This window comes from Bos javanicus, chromosome 7 (genome assembly GCF_032452875.1).
Source record: "Bos javanicus breed banteng chromosome 7, ARS-OSU_banteng_1.0, whole genome shotgun sequence".
Classification (NCBI taxonomy): Eukaryota; Metazoa; Chordata; class Mammalia; order Artiodactyla; family Bovidae; genus Bos; species Bos javanicus.
The window spans coordinates 108879515-108898402 of record NC_083874.1 but is presented as its reverse complement, the minus strand read 5'-3'; positions in this window follow the sequence as shown (position 1 = coordinate 108898402).

The following is an 18888-nucleotide window of genomic DNA, read 5'->3' as shown; positions in this document are numbered from 1 at the left end:
ACAGACTGACTCGGAATCAAACTTCAGCTCTCAGTATCTCTCCTGATTCCCCTTCTAGGGAGGGGTTAGATCACTGAGACTCCAAATCCTCAGGACTCATTTTGCAAACAGCTAGCACGCTTTCTAGTTCGTCTTTCAAGTTAGATGAGTCCTTACCAGGTTTGCAATCATGTACAAATACGCAGACAATATATTCACTCAAGTGCACACATACCCATGTGTAGCCCACCAACCACAGTAAGCACCGTGGTGGGATATACTGCGCTGTCATTCAGGCATTAAGAGCGAAGTCTGTGCCCCAACACCAATTCCAAGGAAGCTGAAGTTGAATGGTTCTCTAATGACTAACAAGACCTCCTAGAACTAACACCAGAAAAAGATGGATGTTTCAACACAGGGGACTGGAATCCAAAAGTGGGAATTCAAGAGATACCTGGAATAACAGGCAAGTTTGGCCTTGGAGTACAAAATGAAGCAGGGCAAAGGCTAACAGAGGTTTACCAAAGGTCAAAAGAGTTTTACCACTGGTCATAGCAAACACCCTCTTCCAACAACATGAGACGACTCTACACATGGACATCACCAGATGGTTAACACTGAACTCAGATTGATTATATTCTTTGCAGCTGAAGATGGAGAAGCTCTATACAGGCAGCAAAAACAAGACTGGGAGCTGACTGTGGCTCAGATCATGAACTCCTTATTGCCAAATTCAGACTTCACTTGAAGAAAGTGGGGAAAACCACTGGACCAGTCACTTCAGTTCAGTCGCTCAGTTGTGTCTGACTGTTTGTGAACCCATGAGCTGCAGCACGCCAGGCCTCCCTGTCCATCACCAACTCCTGGAGCTTGCTCAAACTCATGTCCATGGAGTTGGTGATGCCATCCAACCATCTTATCATCTGTCATCCCCTTCTCCTCCTGTCTTCAATCTTTCCCAGCATCAGGGTCTTTTCAAATGAGTCAGCTCTTTGCATCAGATGGCCAAAGTATTGGAGTTTCAGCTTCAGCATCAGTCCTTCCAATGAATATACAGGACTGATTTCCATCCTTGATAGCTCAGATTTAGGTATGACCTAAATCAAATCCCTTACGATTATACAGTGGAAGTGACAAATAGATCCAAGGGATTAGATCAGATAGACAGAGTGCCTGAAGAACTATGGACAGAGGTTCGTAACATTGTACAGGTGGCCATAATCAAAACCACTCCCAGGAAAAAGAATGCAAAGTGGTTATCTGAGGAAGCCTTACAAATAGCTGAGAAGAGAAGAGAAGTGAAAGGTAAAGGAGAAAAGGAAAGATATACTCCTCTGAATGCAGAGTTCCAAAGAGTAGCAAAGAGAGATGAGAAAGCCTTCCTCAGTGATCAGTGCAAAGAGATAGAGGAAAATAATACAATGGGAAAGACTAGAGATCTCTTCAAGAAAATTAGAGATACATAGGGAACATTTCATGCAAAGATAGGCATAATAAAGGACAGAAATGGTATGGACCTAACAGAAGCAGAGGATATTAAGAAGAGGTGGCAAGAATATTTAGAAGAACTGTACAGAAAAGATCTTCACAACCCAGATAACCACGATGGTTGTGGTGACTCACTTAGAGCCAGACATCCTGGAATGGAAAGTCAACTGGGCCTTAGGAAGCATCACTAAGAACAAAGCTAGTGGAGGTGATGGAATTCCAGTTGAGCTATTTCAAATCCTGAAAGATGATGCTGTGAAAGTGCTGCACTCAATATGCCAGCAAATTGGCAAAACTCAGCAGTGGCCACAGGACTGGAAAAGGTCAGTTTTCATTCCAATCCCAAAGAAAGGCAATGCCAAAGAATGCTCAAGCTACCGCATAATTGCACTCATCTCACACGCTAGCAAAGTAATGTGCAAAATTCTCCAAGCTAGGCATCAATAGTACAGGAACCAAGAACTTCCAGATATTCAAGCTGGATTTAGAAAAGGCAGAAGAATCAGAGCTCAAATTGCCAACATCCGCTGGATCAATTAAAAAGCATAAGAATTCCAGAAATACATCTACTTCTGCTTCATTGACTATGCTAAAGCCTTTGACTGTGTGGATTACAACAAACTGTGGAAAATTCTGAAAGAGATGGGAATACCAGACCAACTGACCTGCCTCCTGAGAAATCTGTATGCAGGTCAAGAAGCAACAGTTAGAACCAGACATGGAAAAACTGGTTCTAAATTGGGAAAGGAGTACATCAAGGCTGTATATTGTCACCCTGCTTATTTAACTTACATGCAGAGTACATCAGGTGAAATGCCAGGCTGGATGAAGCACAGGCTGGAATCAAGATTTCTGAGAGAAATATCAATAACCTAAGACATGGAGATGATACCACCCTTATGGCAGAAAGCAAAGAGGAACTCAAGAGTCTCTTCATGAAAGTGAAAGAGGAGACTGAAAAAGCTGGTTTAAAATTCAACGTTCAAAAAACTAAGATCATGGCATCCAGTCCCATCAGTTCATGGCAAATAGATGGGGAGACAATGGAACAGGAAGAGAGTTTATTTTCTTGGGCTCCAAAATCACTGCAGATGGTGACTGCAGGCATGAAAGTAAAAGACATTTGCTCCTTGAAAGAAAAGCTATGATCAACCTAGACAGCATATTAAAAAGCAGAGATATTACATTGCTGACAAAGGTCCATCTAGTCAAGGCTATGGTTTTTCCAGTGGTCATGTATGGATGTGAGAGTTGGACTATAAAGAAAGCTGAGCGCCGAAGAATTGATGCTTTTGAACTGTGGTGTTGGAGAAGACTCTTGAGAGTCCCTTGGACTGCAAGGAGGTCCAACCAGTCCATCCTAAAAGAAATCAGTCTTGAATATTCATTGGAAGGACTGATGCTGAAGCTGAAGCTCCAATACTTTGGCCACCTCATGTGAAGAGTTGACTCATTGGAAAAGACTCTGATGCTGGGAGAGATTGGGGGCAGGAGGAGAAGGGGACGACAGAGGATGAGATGGCTGGATGGCATCACTGACTCGATAGACGTGAATCTGAGTGAACTCCGGATGTTGGTGATGGACAGGGAGGCCCAGCATGCTGCCGTCCATGGGGTCGCAAAGAGTTGGATACCACTGAGCAACTGAACTGAACTGATGCAGTGTATCTAAAGAGGATGAAGTCTTCTGATGTACATATAAATCATAATCATAGGAACACTCAGTAGTCTGTTTTCTCAAATTTAATTCACGTTTAATGGCATATGTCGTGTACCATGTGAACTTCTTTTCATTCCTCAGAGGTTTTTTTATTGCTTCTTATCAGAAGGCATCAGAGTCCTTCATCAGGATCAATAGTCAACTTAAGAAGATGGATGGCTGCTCTGAGTTGTTTTAGATGCTGTTCCAGGATTGACTGTTCCGTTTTTATTGTGACTTTTCTTTCTCACGGTTCATTTACGTGTAGCAAGTATAAGCATTGGGGATAAAGTTACTGGTCATTCTATTGCTTCGGAAACAAAAACATTTTCATGCTTTCCTCAGTTGATATTTTATCATTATTATCAGGAATGATTTATATTTCAATAAAAGATAAAAATATCTCTTTAAGTATATGACTTATTATTTTACCCTAATTGTTTTATTTGAAGAAAAGCCACAATCAAAAGATCCACTCATGCAGACAAATCATATCTGTTTGCTTTTTCCTTTTCTCCTCTGGGTCTTAAACTAAAAGGCTGCAAAATGCACTACAGCTCTGTTACATTTTTTAGTCATTTTAACAGGATCTGTTACTGTGAAGAAATGGCATTTTTTTCCATAAAAATATGTGAAAATTATATAGCCATATTATAAAGTGCTATTATTTTAAATGACCGTTCTCTAGGAGAGATAACGTGCATAAATAAAACCATTGTTCTAACTCACAAGAAGCTATAATTCAACCTGCATGATTGCTTCATGTAAGAGTTTGGCCAGGAACCTTCATATTTCTTACCCCTAGTTTCCTCATCTTTGAAGTGAGGAATAGAACCGGATGATGTCTAGGTCCCCTCTGGTTCTCGAATGCTGTGATTCTGGTCTCCTTTATTTAGATAATGTTTCCATAATGAAAAACACTGGTGTGATTGTCTCTGCGGGGTTGTACTCGGAGTACCAGATTCCCTTTTGAAAATTCCACACTCTTCCCCTTTTCACGTTTTCTGCTCCAAGGCTGCTGCTGGTGGGTTTCCTTCTCCATGGCTTGAACCAGCCCCCTCTTTCTCTGTGTTGGCCACGACAGGAGGCCACCCATCGGGTGCCTGGCAGGAAGCAGCAACCCGGGATGCTGGCCACTGAGCAACGCTCAGGGGCACTGGTTTCCTGCTGTCCTCCGCCACCTCCTAGTCTAAGTGCTGGGAGGTTGGGACTGTGCAGAGTGCAAAGAGCATTGGATCCATCAAAAGGCTGAAGGTTCAAATTCTGGCTCTGCTACCAGCCTGTGTGAGCTGGAGGACGTGCATGTAGCCCTCATGAACCACAGTTTTCTCCTTTGTAAAATGAGGGCTGTTGTGAAAATGGATGAGATAAGGTGAATGTTCCTAGCACAGGGTCTGTCACACTGTGGGTACCCATCAAACACTAGCTGAACCTAGATCTGATATTGGCACCATTGATTGAACACCCGAACCGTGAGCATGGCTTTTAGGCCAGAACTTTGTACATTTGTTAAATTCCACTGAAGTGGCTTCCCATGACTGATGTTCGAGTTCCCTGGGACTTTCAACAGGAGGTTCATAAAACAATAATCTATTTCCCAGAGAGACTCACAGAGAGCTTGGTCTCCTCTTGGGATTTGTTGACAGAGAGGATGCAATAGACATTGGCTAAGCAATCACCTTGTTTAAGATCACCTGCCAAATCCGCGTCTGCTGCCTGTACCTAAAAACATGTCAAGATTGTTCAGTGTAGAATCTGTGAAGGAGCAGGGCTTCAGAAATAAGAAGTGTTGCTAACAGACCATTTCCTCCTTTGGAAACTCCTTTCTTTTTATTTTTTATTTTGTGTCTCAAGGGGTACAACCATAAAGCAGACGGTACGGCAGCATGGACAGCTGGCTAAGCACTTGCTGCTGGAATGGGAAGAGTTATTTTCCTAGATAAAGGGAGCGCAAGTGTGCATAGGCAGAGCTTGCTCCTTGGAAGCTGGCTTCCTATGGCTGCTGTAATAAATCACCGCAAACTTGGTGGCTTAAACCAACAGAGATTTATTATCTCACAGCTCTCAAAGTTAGGATTCCAACATGGATCTCACCGGGATTAGATCACTGTGTTGGCTAGGCGGGTCCTTTCTGGAGACTCTGAAGGAGAATCCACCTTCTTGCTCTTTCCAGCTCTTAGAGCCTGCCCGCATTCCTTGGCTCTGGGCCCTCGTCTGTCTTCAAAGCCGGTAATGGCTGCTTGAGTCTCTCTCCCTTCCTTCCACACTAACACTAACTCTTCTGTCTCCTCCTTCCACATTTGAAGGAACTTTGTCATCAGGCTCACCAGAATAATCCAGGATAACCTCTTGATTTTAAAGTCAGCTGGTTAGCAAACAATTCCATCTATAACCTTAACTCCTGCTTATCACGCAGCATCATGTATTTACAAATTTGGGGATCAGGGCATGGACATCCTGGTGGAGGGCTGTCGTTCTGCCTACAAACAATGCATGGTGGGCACAAAACTGGGGAGGGTCTGTGAATGGTGCCTTTTAAAATGTGCAGTGGCTTCTGGGAAGTCCCAGGTTTAAACTGACCCCTGAATGTGGGGACTAAATATTAGCAGAGAGAGGGATACAATCATCCAGCTAGTATTTAAGGCCGTTACTCCATGAAGAGAAAGCAATACTTCATTTCTAATAATTCACATCCCTCAGTATGATGATTTCACGCCAGAAATGCAGTCTGGCTGTGACAGTAGTAAAGATGCGCGATGAAGAACTCGGCAGAGCACTACAGGAAGTAGACAAGACACCCAACAATAGCAGATTATTTATATACACCATGACACATCAGATCGCTACATCTGTTGGATCACAGAGAAAGCAAGACAGCTCCAGAAAAGCATCTACTTTGTTGACAGTGCTAAAATCTTTGACTGTGTGGATCACAACAAACTGGAAAATTCTTCAAGAGATGGGAACACCAGACCCACCTTATCCGCCTCCTGAGCAACCTGTATGCAGGTCAAGAAGCAACAGTTAGAACTGGACATAGATCAACAGACTGGTTCAAAATTAGGAAAGGAATATGTCAAGGCTGTATATTGTAGCCTTGCTTATTTAATTTAAATGCTGAGTACATCATGTGGAATGCCAGGCTGGATGAACCACAAGCTGAAATCAAGATTGCTGGGAGAAATATAACTAACCTCAGATATGCAGATGAAAATGAAAGTGAAAGTGAAGTCGCTCAGTCATGTCTGACTCTTTGCGACCCATGGACTGTAGCCTGGTGGGTTCCTCTGTCCATGAGATTTGCCAGGCAAGAATACTGGAGGGGATTGCCATTTACTTCTCCAGGGGATCATCCTAAACCAGGGATAGAATCTGCCTCTCCCACATTGCAGTCACACTCTTTATCATCTGAACCATGAGGGGAGCCCAGTTAGAAATGCAGATGACACCACCCTTATGGGAGAAAGCAAAAAGGAACTAAAACAACTCTTGATGAAACTGAAAGATGAGAGTGAAAAAGCTGACCTAAAACTCAACATTCAGAAAACAAAGATCATGGCATCCTGTCCCATCACTTCATGGCAAACAGATGGGGAAACAATGGAAGCAGTGACAGACTTTATTTTCTTGGGCTCCAGAATTACTGCATGTGGTGACTACAGCCATGAAAGTAAAAGACACTTGCTTCTTGGAAGAAAAGCTATGACAAATTTAGACAGCATATTAAAAAGCTGAGATATTACTTTGCCAACAAAGGTCTGTCTAGTTAAAGCTATGGTTTTCCAGTGGTCATGTATGGATGTGAGAGTTGGACTTTAAAGAAAGCTGAGCACCGAAGAATTGATGCTTTTGAATTGTGGTGTTGGAGAAGACTCTTGAGAGTCCTTTGGACTGCAAGGAAATCAAACCAGTCCATCCTAAAGGAGATCCGTCCTGAATGTTCATTGGAAGGACTGATGCTGAAGCTGAAGCTCCAGTATTTTGGCCACCTGATGCGAACAGCTTACTCATTGGAAAAGACCCTGTTCCTAGGAAAGATTGAAGGCTGGAGGAGAAGGGGATGACAGAGCATGAGATGGCTGGATGGCACCACCCACTCAATGGAAATGAGTTTGAGCAAATTCCGGGAGATAATGAAAGACAGGAAGCCTGGAATGCTACAGTCCATGGGGTCACAAAGAGACGGACACAACTGAATGACTGTACAGCAACAATCATGGCACTGTTCATATGACTGCATATTATACATCCATAAGGGGCTGTTTTTTTGAGAAATAAATTGTATTGTCTGGTTTGAGAGAATCCAGTTTAACTCTCCCATGTTTCTGTATGATTCTCTTGCCTTGATCCAATGCTCTTGAGCTTAATTACTAAATGCTAGTCTCTGTGTTGCATGATAAAACACATTACTATACATTTCAGATCAAGTTTTTAACGGAGCTTAAACAGAGAAATTAGACACTACTCAGATAACCATAAGTACGATGAATATTTTGAAAGAGGTAGTGGGAGATACTTGTGGATAACACAGAATGGGAATCTGTCCACTTGTCAGCTTCCCAAAGTGTAAAGACCTTATCTGCTGGCTGAACCCTACTGCCCTATCCTTACTAGGACTGGAATCATCACTGCCTGCAAGAGGCACGTTAGCTGAATCTGGTGCTTTAAAATAAACAACTGTCTTATAGGCATCACTTTTCTCTACTTTCTTCCTACTTTATGATCCCTGACCCTTTTTTGGGAAATTTGTCACCTGCTTTCAATAAATGTTATCTCATTATATTTTACATAGCTTATAGTCTGCCTCAAAATCCGTTTGGAACAAAATGGGAGAAGCCAATTAATATTTGAAAATAATATTATTATTATTTTCAAGTTAATGTGTCATCAGCAAATGGGCTGAAGACCATCAGTATCTGACTCTGAGCAATTTCCCTTTGTTCCTCACCCTTTGCTTCCCCTTCCATCTGTTTCTGAAGCAGACAGGCACCCACTTCCTGGAGATTTGCCCTCGTTCCTTGAGTTCTCCATGAATTTTTCTGTTCAGAGGAATGCCTGCATATGGACCTCTTTTCCTCTTCTGCAGAATGACCGAGATGAGATTTGCTTGACTTGTGTGCTTCAGGTCATCTCTAAACATCACAGTTTTTGACATAGCACATGTGCTCAATGAAGGTCCACTTATTTTTGCTCACTTTGTTGAGGCGTGCAGAGGAGACACTTCCCCAGGACCAGTGGGTGAAATGTTTGCCATGAATCCCAGCAGCAGCAGCAGCAGAAGAAGAATCCTGGGGTTTGTTTTAACAAGATCTACAGACCATTATTATTTAGTCTTTCGTAGGGGGATCCCTTGGACCATACCATCTGCAAGGTCTATTCCACTCTCCTCTCCTACATCTGAAAAATCTTCTAATGACACAGAAATATGTTTTCCATGTAATGTTTACCCTAAAAAGGAGAAGTGTCAACCACATGGAACCTAATTTTCAGCAGGAACATCTCTGCCCAAAATTTCCTTAAAATTAATTCATAGGAACATTTTCTTGCATTTCTCCCTACTATATACAGAGATGACTGAGACCAGAATCTTGAAATTACTTTAAATTCCCCCCAAAGCATTCATCTACACAAGAAAATACTGGATAAGTAGGAAGAAGGCACACTCTGCAAATAACTTTTGGTCAAATCCAAATTTCCCATTGGAGCAATGGAAAATCACTGAATATGCACAATTTTTGTTATGTAAATTGGAAATATAACTCTGGTTGCATGAGAAGACGTGCTTTGGAGAACCAGAATGAGACAACATAGAAAGCTAACGACATAGTCTGGGTCATAGACTATGACGATGGCTTAGGGGCAGTAGGAACAGAGAAGGAAAGAAATTGATTTACTGTCTTAAGACAGTAACACTGGCAGAGGTTAATGATGGGCAGAGGATGAGGGATGCGGGAGAGAGAGATATCTAGGATGCCTGCCAAGTTTGTGCTTGGTAACTACATAGACTGTGTGTGAGTGCCTTCACAAATCCTTCAAGGGGGTCAGGTAAACAAAGCCCTTACAATTAATTGGGTCCACCATTCCCACAGCAGAGTAAGGGTCCTAATTAGGTTTTTTTTGTCTTTGCCAGTGCTAAGTCACTTCAGTCAAGTCCAACTCTTTGTGACCCCATGGACTGTAGCCTGCCAGAGTCCTCTGTCCATGGGATTCTCTAGGCATGAATACTGGAGTGGGTTGCCATGCCCTCCTCCAGAGGATCTTCCTGACCCAGGGATTGAACCCACAACTCTTAGGTCTCTTGCATTGGCAGGAGGGTTCTTTACCACTAGCACCACCTGGGAATTCCAATGTAAATAATAAAATTCCAATTATTCTGTATGTGTATTTATGTTCAGTTCAGTTCAGTTGCTCAGTCATGTCCGACTCTTTGCGACCCCATGAACCGCAGCACGCCAGGCCTCCCTGTCCATCACCAACTCCTGGAGTTCACTCAAACCCATGTCCACTGAGTTGGTGATCCTATCCAACCATCTCATCCTCTGTCAGCCCCTTCTCCTCCCACCTTCAATCTTTCCCAGCATCAGAGTCTTTTCCAAAGATGTCAGCTCTTTGCATCAGGTGGCCAAAGTATTGGAGTTTCAGCTTCAACATCAGTCCTAGTGAACATCCAGGACTGATCTCCTTTAGGATGGACGGGTTGAATCTCTTTGCAGTCCAAGGGTCTCTCAAGAGTCTTCTCCAACACCACAGTTCAAAAGCATCAATTCTTCAGCACTCAGCTTTCTTTATGGTCCAACTCTCACATCTATACATGACTCCTGGAAAAACCATAGCCTTGACTAGGCAGACCTCTGTTGGCAAAGTAATGTCTCTGCTTTTCAATATGCTGTCTAGGTTGGTCATAACTTTCCTTCCAAGAAGTAAGCATCTTTTAATTTCATGGCTGCAATCATATATATATATGTACACATACACATATGAACACAATACAAATGTATATGTATGTATATGTACATACACACACACACACACACACACACACACTTGGAAAGAGTTTAAGTAAGATTATAACAATATGATGTTAGTAGTGACAAAGAATGTTGAGGTTTTAAGTCATTATATTTTCTTCTTTTATTTATATTGTTATTTACTTTCCAGAATTTCTGTACTGAATAGAAATTATTTCTAGAATCAGAAAAACAACACATATATAAATTTATTTTTTAAAGTTTTATTTTTCTTTTTAAGAAAATGGCTACTCTAGGGCCATCTGCCCATGTTTTTGTACTTCACATCTTAGTGACTATAGCATATTTGTATGTCCAAGATTTTCAGTTATAGTAAAATTTATGAAAGATGCAATCTACCTTAGTTCCTATTACCACTGTAACAAACTGGCAGGAATGTAGCAGCTTAAACAGTACATATTTATAATCTACAGTTCGAGAGGTGAAGAATCCAAGTTCTCACTGGTTAGGTGCAAAGGTGTGTTCCTTTCTAGGACTTCTAGGCAGAATCCACTTACTTCCCTTTTTCAGACTCTAGAAGCCACCTGCATTCTTGGCTCTAGCCTCTTTATTTCCTCTTCAAAGCTAGCACAGTAACACTCTCTCTGACCTCTCGTCTATTGCCGCAACTCTCTCTGATCTAGCTGGAAAGGTTTCCACACTAAGGACTCATGATTAGACTGGATTCAGCCAGATAATCCAGAATAATCTCCCCGTCTCGAAGTCCTCCACCTTCACTGTATCTGCAATGTCCCTTCTGCCGTGTATGGTAGTGCACGCACAGATTCTGGAGACGGGCAGGTAGACATCCTTGGACAATTATTCTCCCTGCCCCGAACTTCAAAAGACGAGACTATTACTATACTTCTTGGCTTAACTGCCTCTCCAGTTGCTCTGTAATTGCGTAACATAGGATTTGTAAAACGCATGTGAAGCAAATGGCACTGCACACAATGAAGAAAGACTTCTTCTAATCCTAACTCCCCATTTCCAGTGTTTAGCTGCCATCTATACTTCCTCTTCCCACTGTTTTCATTGATTCAGGTCTTTATTCTCTGAGCTGGCACTTTTTGACTAACCATCTTAGATAAGTTAAGGCTCCAAGTTTGACAGCTTTGGGGAATTGCTTTTCCATCTTGAATATTTCTAAATTAGAAAGTATCATGAAATGATGCCAGAAACCACCAAATGTACGAGAATTCAAAGTGTCAAAGAAATTTGAGACTCAAATCTCTAGTACCCCAGAAAAGAGAGCTTTAGTAAACAAGCAAATAAAATTAGTGTATCCTCAAGAGAAATTGGAAATGCCCCAGCTCAGTTGGTAAAGAATCTGCCAGCAATGCGGAAGACCTGGGTTCGATCCCTGGGTTGGGAAGATCCCCTGGAGAAGGGAAACACTACCCACTCCAGTGTTCCGGCCTGGAGAATTCCATGGACTGGATAGTCCATGGGGTGGCAAAGAGTAGGACACGGATGAGCGACTTTCATCGTGTTGGAAGGGCTTCCAGCCTCTTTTCTTGTACAGTCCTTTACAAATGGGATTAAACAAGCCTTTCAGAGGTGGAGAAGTGTGATGTGAAGTCTGCCAGACTTCTTTGCATTGTGCCCGACTCTGTGCAACCCCATGGACTGCAGCCCGCCAGGCTCCTCTGTCCATGGGATTTTCCAGGCAAGGATACTGGAGTGGTAGAGGTGGAGAACTAGACCATTAAAAACTACTTCTGCCTATAGGAGCTTATTTTCAATGCGATTGTCCTATTACGTCAGCATGCCAATGAACACAGTGCTGCCCTAGTCAATTTCCTTCCTATATTTTTCTATCCCACAGGACAGATTTCCCTGTAACTGATCCCAAACTGACCAGCAACCCTGTCTTAGAGCTTTGGCATTTTCCAATATGAGTTTAGAAAAATCAAAAACTTCTTACTCCCTCATTTTCCCATTTGTGAAATGGTGCGACCATTTCCTGCTCTCTGACATAATCTGCTCTGTCTAAAAGCCAGGCTCTTAATGAGGCAGCTGGCTCAGTCTCCCCTGTAATCAGTGAGGGGAAAGCTTGCTGACAAGCTAGCATTTCAATCTGATGGTTAATTCTTTCAGGGAAGCTGTAGCAGTGCCGCAAGGAGAACTCGCTACCCCGTTCATGAGTCAGGAAGAGAAGCTCAGATTTTCTAGCCCCTGAATAATACTAGAGCCATTTCCAGTGGACTGCGCTCTTCAGAGATGTGTCTTACCTAATTTCCTTGAAAATCCATGATGCCTAATGGCAATGGTGGCACCTTCTTCCTCCCTCTCCTTCTTAAATCCCCCCATGCAGATGTTAAATCCTGAAAGGCAGCTGCTTCCAGCCGCCCAAGAGACAGAGCCATATGGAATACTGAGAAATACGGAGACCTGGAGGAGTGCCAAGCATCCTGACTTCTTCTTTTATCTCATGTTTTACCACCACAGATGTTGGTTTGATTCAGAGTCAGACCTTGGTAAGTAAGCTCCAATTAGAGACAGATGATTATTTTCCTAATATGCCAGGCTAACCAGACAGACCAAAAAATAAGCGGCTGAAACGTAGCAGGATTATATGCAAAGTCTTAGCTTCCAGCAAAAAAATAAATCCCAGCTCTACAAGTTTCCATGCTTCTCCATTTCCTCTCCCACCACGCCGGCTACTCTCGCAGACTCCAGTGCAGTGGTGAGTGGGCACATCTTAATCTCATTGTTAGAGCCAAAAATCTAGTGGTCATCATTATTTCTCTCTTTTTCTCATTCTCTTCTCAAAATTCACCAGCAGATTCTTTTGGTTATCCCTAAAAATATATAAAAAAAATCCAGCTTGTTTATGAAAACAATAAGAAACGGAAGTTGTTGATAAATTCAGCTGTGCCTATCTCCTGTGCTTCAGAGCTGATGACACAAAAATCTGTTGTTTCCTAATAGTAAGCAGGATAAAGGGATCTCAACACAAGAGAAGTCAGATGATGACATTCATTCATCATAAGCAAGGTGGACACAATTATTTAAATGAGGGGCATGTTGAGAGTGGCATCCAGGGTAACCTAACCCAGAGGAGTATGGAATGTGAAATTGCTGGGAGCAAAACAGACAGTAGCCAATAAGTTTATGGTTTAATTTATACATTTAAATAAAAGTGGAAGATTCAGAAGCCAAAGGGAGTCATGTCAGTGAAAACTCAGGATCCCTTGGCCAAATTCTGGATGTCAGCCCATGTTTAGACAGTTGAAGGAGAGGATCCGTCCCCAGGAAGAAGGACTCTGCAACACCACAGAAACGACTATGATTTACCAAACTCTTCCCCAAAGGAATCAAGGGCCATTTACTGTGCTTCACCACACACGTTACAGACTGAATGTCAGTGTTAATATACAGACACACTACCCCCCAGTGTGATGGTATTAGGAGGTAGGAAGGTGCTTAGAATTAGATGACACCATAAAAGCGGGGCCCTCGTGAATGGTATTAGTGTCCTGTAGGGGTCACTGGGGAACTTGCTCCTTCCCTGGGCCCTCTACCAGGTGAAGAGACGACCGAAAGGCAGCCACCTGTAACCTGGAGGAGCTCTCACCAGAATTGGGTCATACCAGCACCCTGATCTCCGTCTTCCAGCCTCCAAAACCATAAAAACTAAATTTCTTTGTCTTTAAGCCATCTGGTTTATGGTATTTGGCTATAGCAGCCTGAACTAAGATAATATGTTAATGAAATAAAGTGTTCAATACAAGCTTGCAAGTATCAAGCTGACAGTTATACCCGGGGACTCAAAGTGTCATTATAGCCCTCCCGTTGTGGCGGGCTTTACCGGGTAAGGACATGAGTGAGTGTTGGGTGGGGTCAGCTCACAGCAGGTGCAGTGGGTCTGTACACCCCTGCAGTGGTCATTTCTCAGGTCCCTGAATGTCACGGCATACTTGGAGATGGAGAGTTTGCTCTGTTTTCCCTCTAGTTTGTAGGGTAAAAGCTAGCATGAAGGAAGGCTAATTGGAAGTCTCCAAAACTACTCCCCACCCCCTATCCCACACCAAGACAGTTAAGCTGAAAACAGCAGGGCATATAGAATTGAAGAAATCAATGCCACTCCTAATGGCCTGTAGACAGACCAGTGGTGGCCACATCACACATCTCTTGCTTCACCAGCGTGACTTACATAAGCGATACCTCGGAGGATAACAGCAGACCACGTCTAACTCACCCACGTCATCGCCTCCATTGCCACTGCTGTTTATCGGCTGCAGCATCTTTAGTAGCAGGGCTTCAGTGGCAGACAACCACTGATCTGACAAAAGAGCTATCTTCCATCCCATTCGGGACGGAGGATCTGAAGAAGTCTGCATTCATGGGAGACTCACAAAAATACACACTTACAGGCTTACCCTAGCCTATGTTGATTCTCTTGCCCTCTGGACAATGTAATCCTCAGGGATCTACTGTATTTGGACACCCAGCAGCAAATTCCATTGGTCCACATGTCTATGACATTGCATTAATCAAACTGGATGAGTAAGAAGTGGCAAAATGTTCATGGTGTCAGTAAGAGACAGATGGTAGGAGATAAACCTGGCAAAGTTTCAGGCCTGTCACTTCAGTTAACTTTTTTAGGGGCTCAGTAATGAGGGCATACCATCCACCGTCCAAAGCAGAAGGCCTATTTTTGCATTTAAAGACACTCATTACTGGGCGGCCTCTTTAGGTTCTGGAGCCAGTGTATTTGACTCTTAGGAATACCGCTCTGCTCATGTTTGGGAGGAACAGATGGCAGCTGACTTCCGGGCCCAGGCCAGGGGTGACCTCTGACGCGGGCCCTGGCGGTGGGTCCACAGCCCCGCTGCTCTGCTTGTGCAGCTGCAAAGGCCCAGTGGCCACTGAGGCACCAATGGTTGGACATGTCCTTCGACATCATGGCAAGCCCCAGTAGCAGAATCACAGCCCCAAACCTTGGGGTCTGGAGAAAGGCTCCACCAGCGCCTATTTAATCCACAGCTTTTGGCATGTTACCTAGTTCTGGGAGCAGCAGAGCAGCATCTTGAGACGTAAGGGGCCACGGAGACAGACTGACCATCGTGAGCCACTTTCTCTCTGACCCACCAAGTCACACATGTGCGGCAGCCCAACAGTGATTCATCACAAGGTGGGAAAAGCACCTGTGAAACTGGTGTGAACAAGGCCAGAGGGCGGAGGGCAGCAGCGTATGCTGGTGCTACAGATCCCACGACATCCACCACGGGAGCACTGCCCTGCCCCTCTCCTCGGTGCCTGCAGAGGAGTCCTCGTGGCCAGTTTAGAAAGGGGCTGGGCTGGGGAGTCCAGGTAAGACTGATTGATTGATTCATGGATAGGCTGGCTGCACGTGTTGGCACAAGCCAGAAATGAATTGTGGCTGCACGATTACTCTAGTGTGATAAGCTGCTAAAAGACAGCAGTGAGAGGAGACCCTCCCGAGGGGCAGGGCGTTAAACAGTGGCCTTGCCATCTGCCTTACATATAGGTGGGGAAGTAGACTGACGTAGTGACAGTGAAAGTGAGAAGCGCTCAGGCGTGTCCGACTCTTTGTGACCCCATGGACTGTCCACGGGATTCTGCAGGCCAGAATGCTGGAGTGGGTAGCCTTTCCCTTCTCCAGCGGATCTTCCCAACCCAGGGATCAGACCCAGGTCTCCCACACTGCAGGCAGATTCTTTATCAGCTGAGCCACCAGGGAAGCCCAAGAATCCTGGAATAGGTAGCCTATCCCTTCTCCAGCGGATCTTCCTGACCCAGGAATCGAACCAGGGTCTCCTACATTGCAGGCAGATTCTTTACCGACCAAGCTATCAGGGAAGCCAGCCTGACATAATAATACATATTAATTTACAGACAGAGAGGTGAATGGCTTTATTAATTTGGGGGTGGGATGGAAAAGATGACTGTAACAAGGAAAGTGGAAAAGAGGCACCCTATGGAAACGGGCACGAAGGTGGAAGCCTTGCTGTCATGTGTGAATGTCCGCCTCACCTTATCCACTGGGGGAGAGACTGAACGACTTCGCCAGTGGATTTTCACCTGTATTCATTACCAGCTTCTTCACTACCTGTAACAGATTTTGTTAACACAGTCACGTTGGTGACAGGAATGTAGGCTAGGCATGTAACTCCCACTCTCGAAGGCCAATCTAGTTTCTATCACTGCCGAATGTCCAACCTGACAGAAACGGAGACTGCTGCCGTCTCCCTGATGCGGCTCTGCACCCGTGCTGCATCCCTGTCTCTCAAGGAGCCAGTCACCAGTGGCAAGTTCACTGCATCAAACCTCTTTCATTCTGATGGAACCACTTGAAGAGTCAGCATTTCATCTTGATGAAAATTGACACATATTCTGGGTATAGGGCTGCTGTTTATGTTCTCTGTATCTCAGCTAGCTGCCTTATCTGAGGATTTGCAGATTTTTGATTCACTGAAGCAGGATCTTGTTTAACATGGCATCTGTCTAAGGATCCTGCTTTACAGCAGAAGAAGTTTGTCAGTGGGCATATAACTCTGATAGCCACTAATTCTAACAGGTATTATATATCAGCCCTCAGAAACCATCAGGATGATGGAGAAATCAAATGGTCTTTTGAAGACACAACTGAAGTGCCACATTGGTTATGATACTGCAATTCCCATCCATCCGAACAGAATCTATGCCTTCAATCAACCACCATTATAAAGCACTGTGATTATAAAGTTATCAAGTTCACTCAATATGTCAAAGGCATAGGTCCTGGAACCAAAAGATACAAATAATGGAACTGCTTGGCATCATTCCAGTGACCTACCTGGAAATGTCTGGTATTTTTCCCCACTCGTCTAAGCTTTGTGTCGTGGGTCTTAGTTCCCAAGAGGAAATACATTTACAAGGAAACACAGAAAGTGTGAAGTTAAACTTTGAGCCATGTCTGCCACCCAGTATGTCAGGTTCCTCGTGCTGAGAGACAAGCAAGCAAGGAGGAGCTAACAGCCCGTCAGGAAAAACCAGCCCCCGTCGTCAGGATGATGCAGGTGAGCTGCTTCCAGCTGGGGGAGGGAGAACACCTGGGCATCCAGGTCATACACTGGAGCATCTCTTTCTTACTCTCTGCCCAGTTTGGTCAGGAAATGGACAGCCACAGCAAACGTGTCCTGAAAAAGGCAAGGCTGACTAGGGGCTCGACCCTTTCAGTGATGAGGATTTGAGTCATTTTACCAAATAAACAGCATATTAAAAAGCAGAGACATTACTTTGCCAACAAAGGTCCATCTAGTCAAAGCTATGGTTTTTCCAGTGGTCATGGATGGATGTGAGAGTTGGACCATAAAGAAAGCTGAGCACCAAAGAATTGATGCTTTTGAACTGTGGTGTTGGAGAAGACTCTTGAGAGTCCCTTGGACTGCAAGGAGATCAAACTAGTCCAATCTAAAGGAAATCGGTCCTGAATACTCATTGGAAGGACTGATGTTGAAGCTGAAACTCCAATACTTTGGCCACCTGATGGGGAGGGCTGACTCATTTGAAAAGACCCCAATGCTGGGAAAGATTGAGGGCAGGAGGCGAAGGGGACAATAGAGGATGAGATGGTTGGATGGCATCACCGACTCGATGGACATGGGTCTGGGTGAACTCTGGGAGTTGGTGATGGACAGGGAGGCCTGGCATGCTGCGGTCCATCGGGTCTCAGAGAATCAGACACAACTGAGCGACTGAACTGAACTGAACCAAATAAACACTCTAGACCAGCTGAGATGCTAGCTGAAGGTGAGGAGGATCTACATTGAGCAATATGGGACAAAAATCAGTGCGAATTGCATCCTGAAATGAGTATCAGCCACAGGAGGCTGCAGTTCATGCCACTCAATTTCCTCTCTTCAGTTCCGCAGAAGTGAAACCAACCGGAAGCCTGGAACCGCTGTTCGCTGGCGGAGTGGAGCGTTTCTATGGAACAAGTAGGTCTGAGGAGCACAGGAAGCGGACACTAAGAGCTCTCGTTGGTTGCCAGCTCTGACCCCTCGAGACACCCCTTCCCCAGCGGCCCGAGGCCCATAGATGAGTCCCTCCCTGGAAACCGGCCTCGGCTGATGGTCTGGCATTTGCCTCCTCCCCAGGAGCCGGCTACACCCAGTGATTAGTGGATGACATGGTATAAAAGTGCCTTCTCTTGGCTCAGTTCGGGTCCCCTCTACACGGTCACCAGGGTTCCAGAGCTTGTTGGGGAGCAGGTGCAGGCGCCCGCTGCACCCACGCTGCGAAACCGCATATCCTCTGCCTAGCCGCTTCCCCCGGGACCCGGCCCCTGCTGTTTCTGGGCGCACCCACAATTAAACACCTTACAAGCGAAACTCTTAAGTCATGGTCTGTTTCCCAGGGCCCCTAACTTTAAACTTTATCACATTCTTAGTTAGCTGCTCCATACCCAAATTAGAGAGGTGATGAAAGCCTAGGATCCGAACTCATAAGACCACAGCTTGGACAATGTTCTGGGTCTCCAGTTTTAAGAGTGTCTGACAAATCCAAGCACCTGAGTTGGTGAAATATCTGGAAAAGTATCAGATAAGGGCAGTCCAGGAGTCTGAGTTTGTAAACAGAGTACATTAGATCTAGTTAGATGAAGCTGTCATTCTTAAGGTAATTGAAACACTAACATATGATGGAAGACTTGGGGATTTTTCTTTTTTTTTTTTTTTATGGCACTGCATGGACCCGAGATCAAAG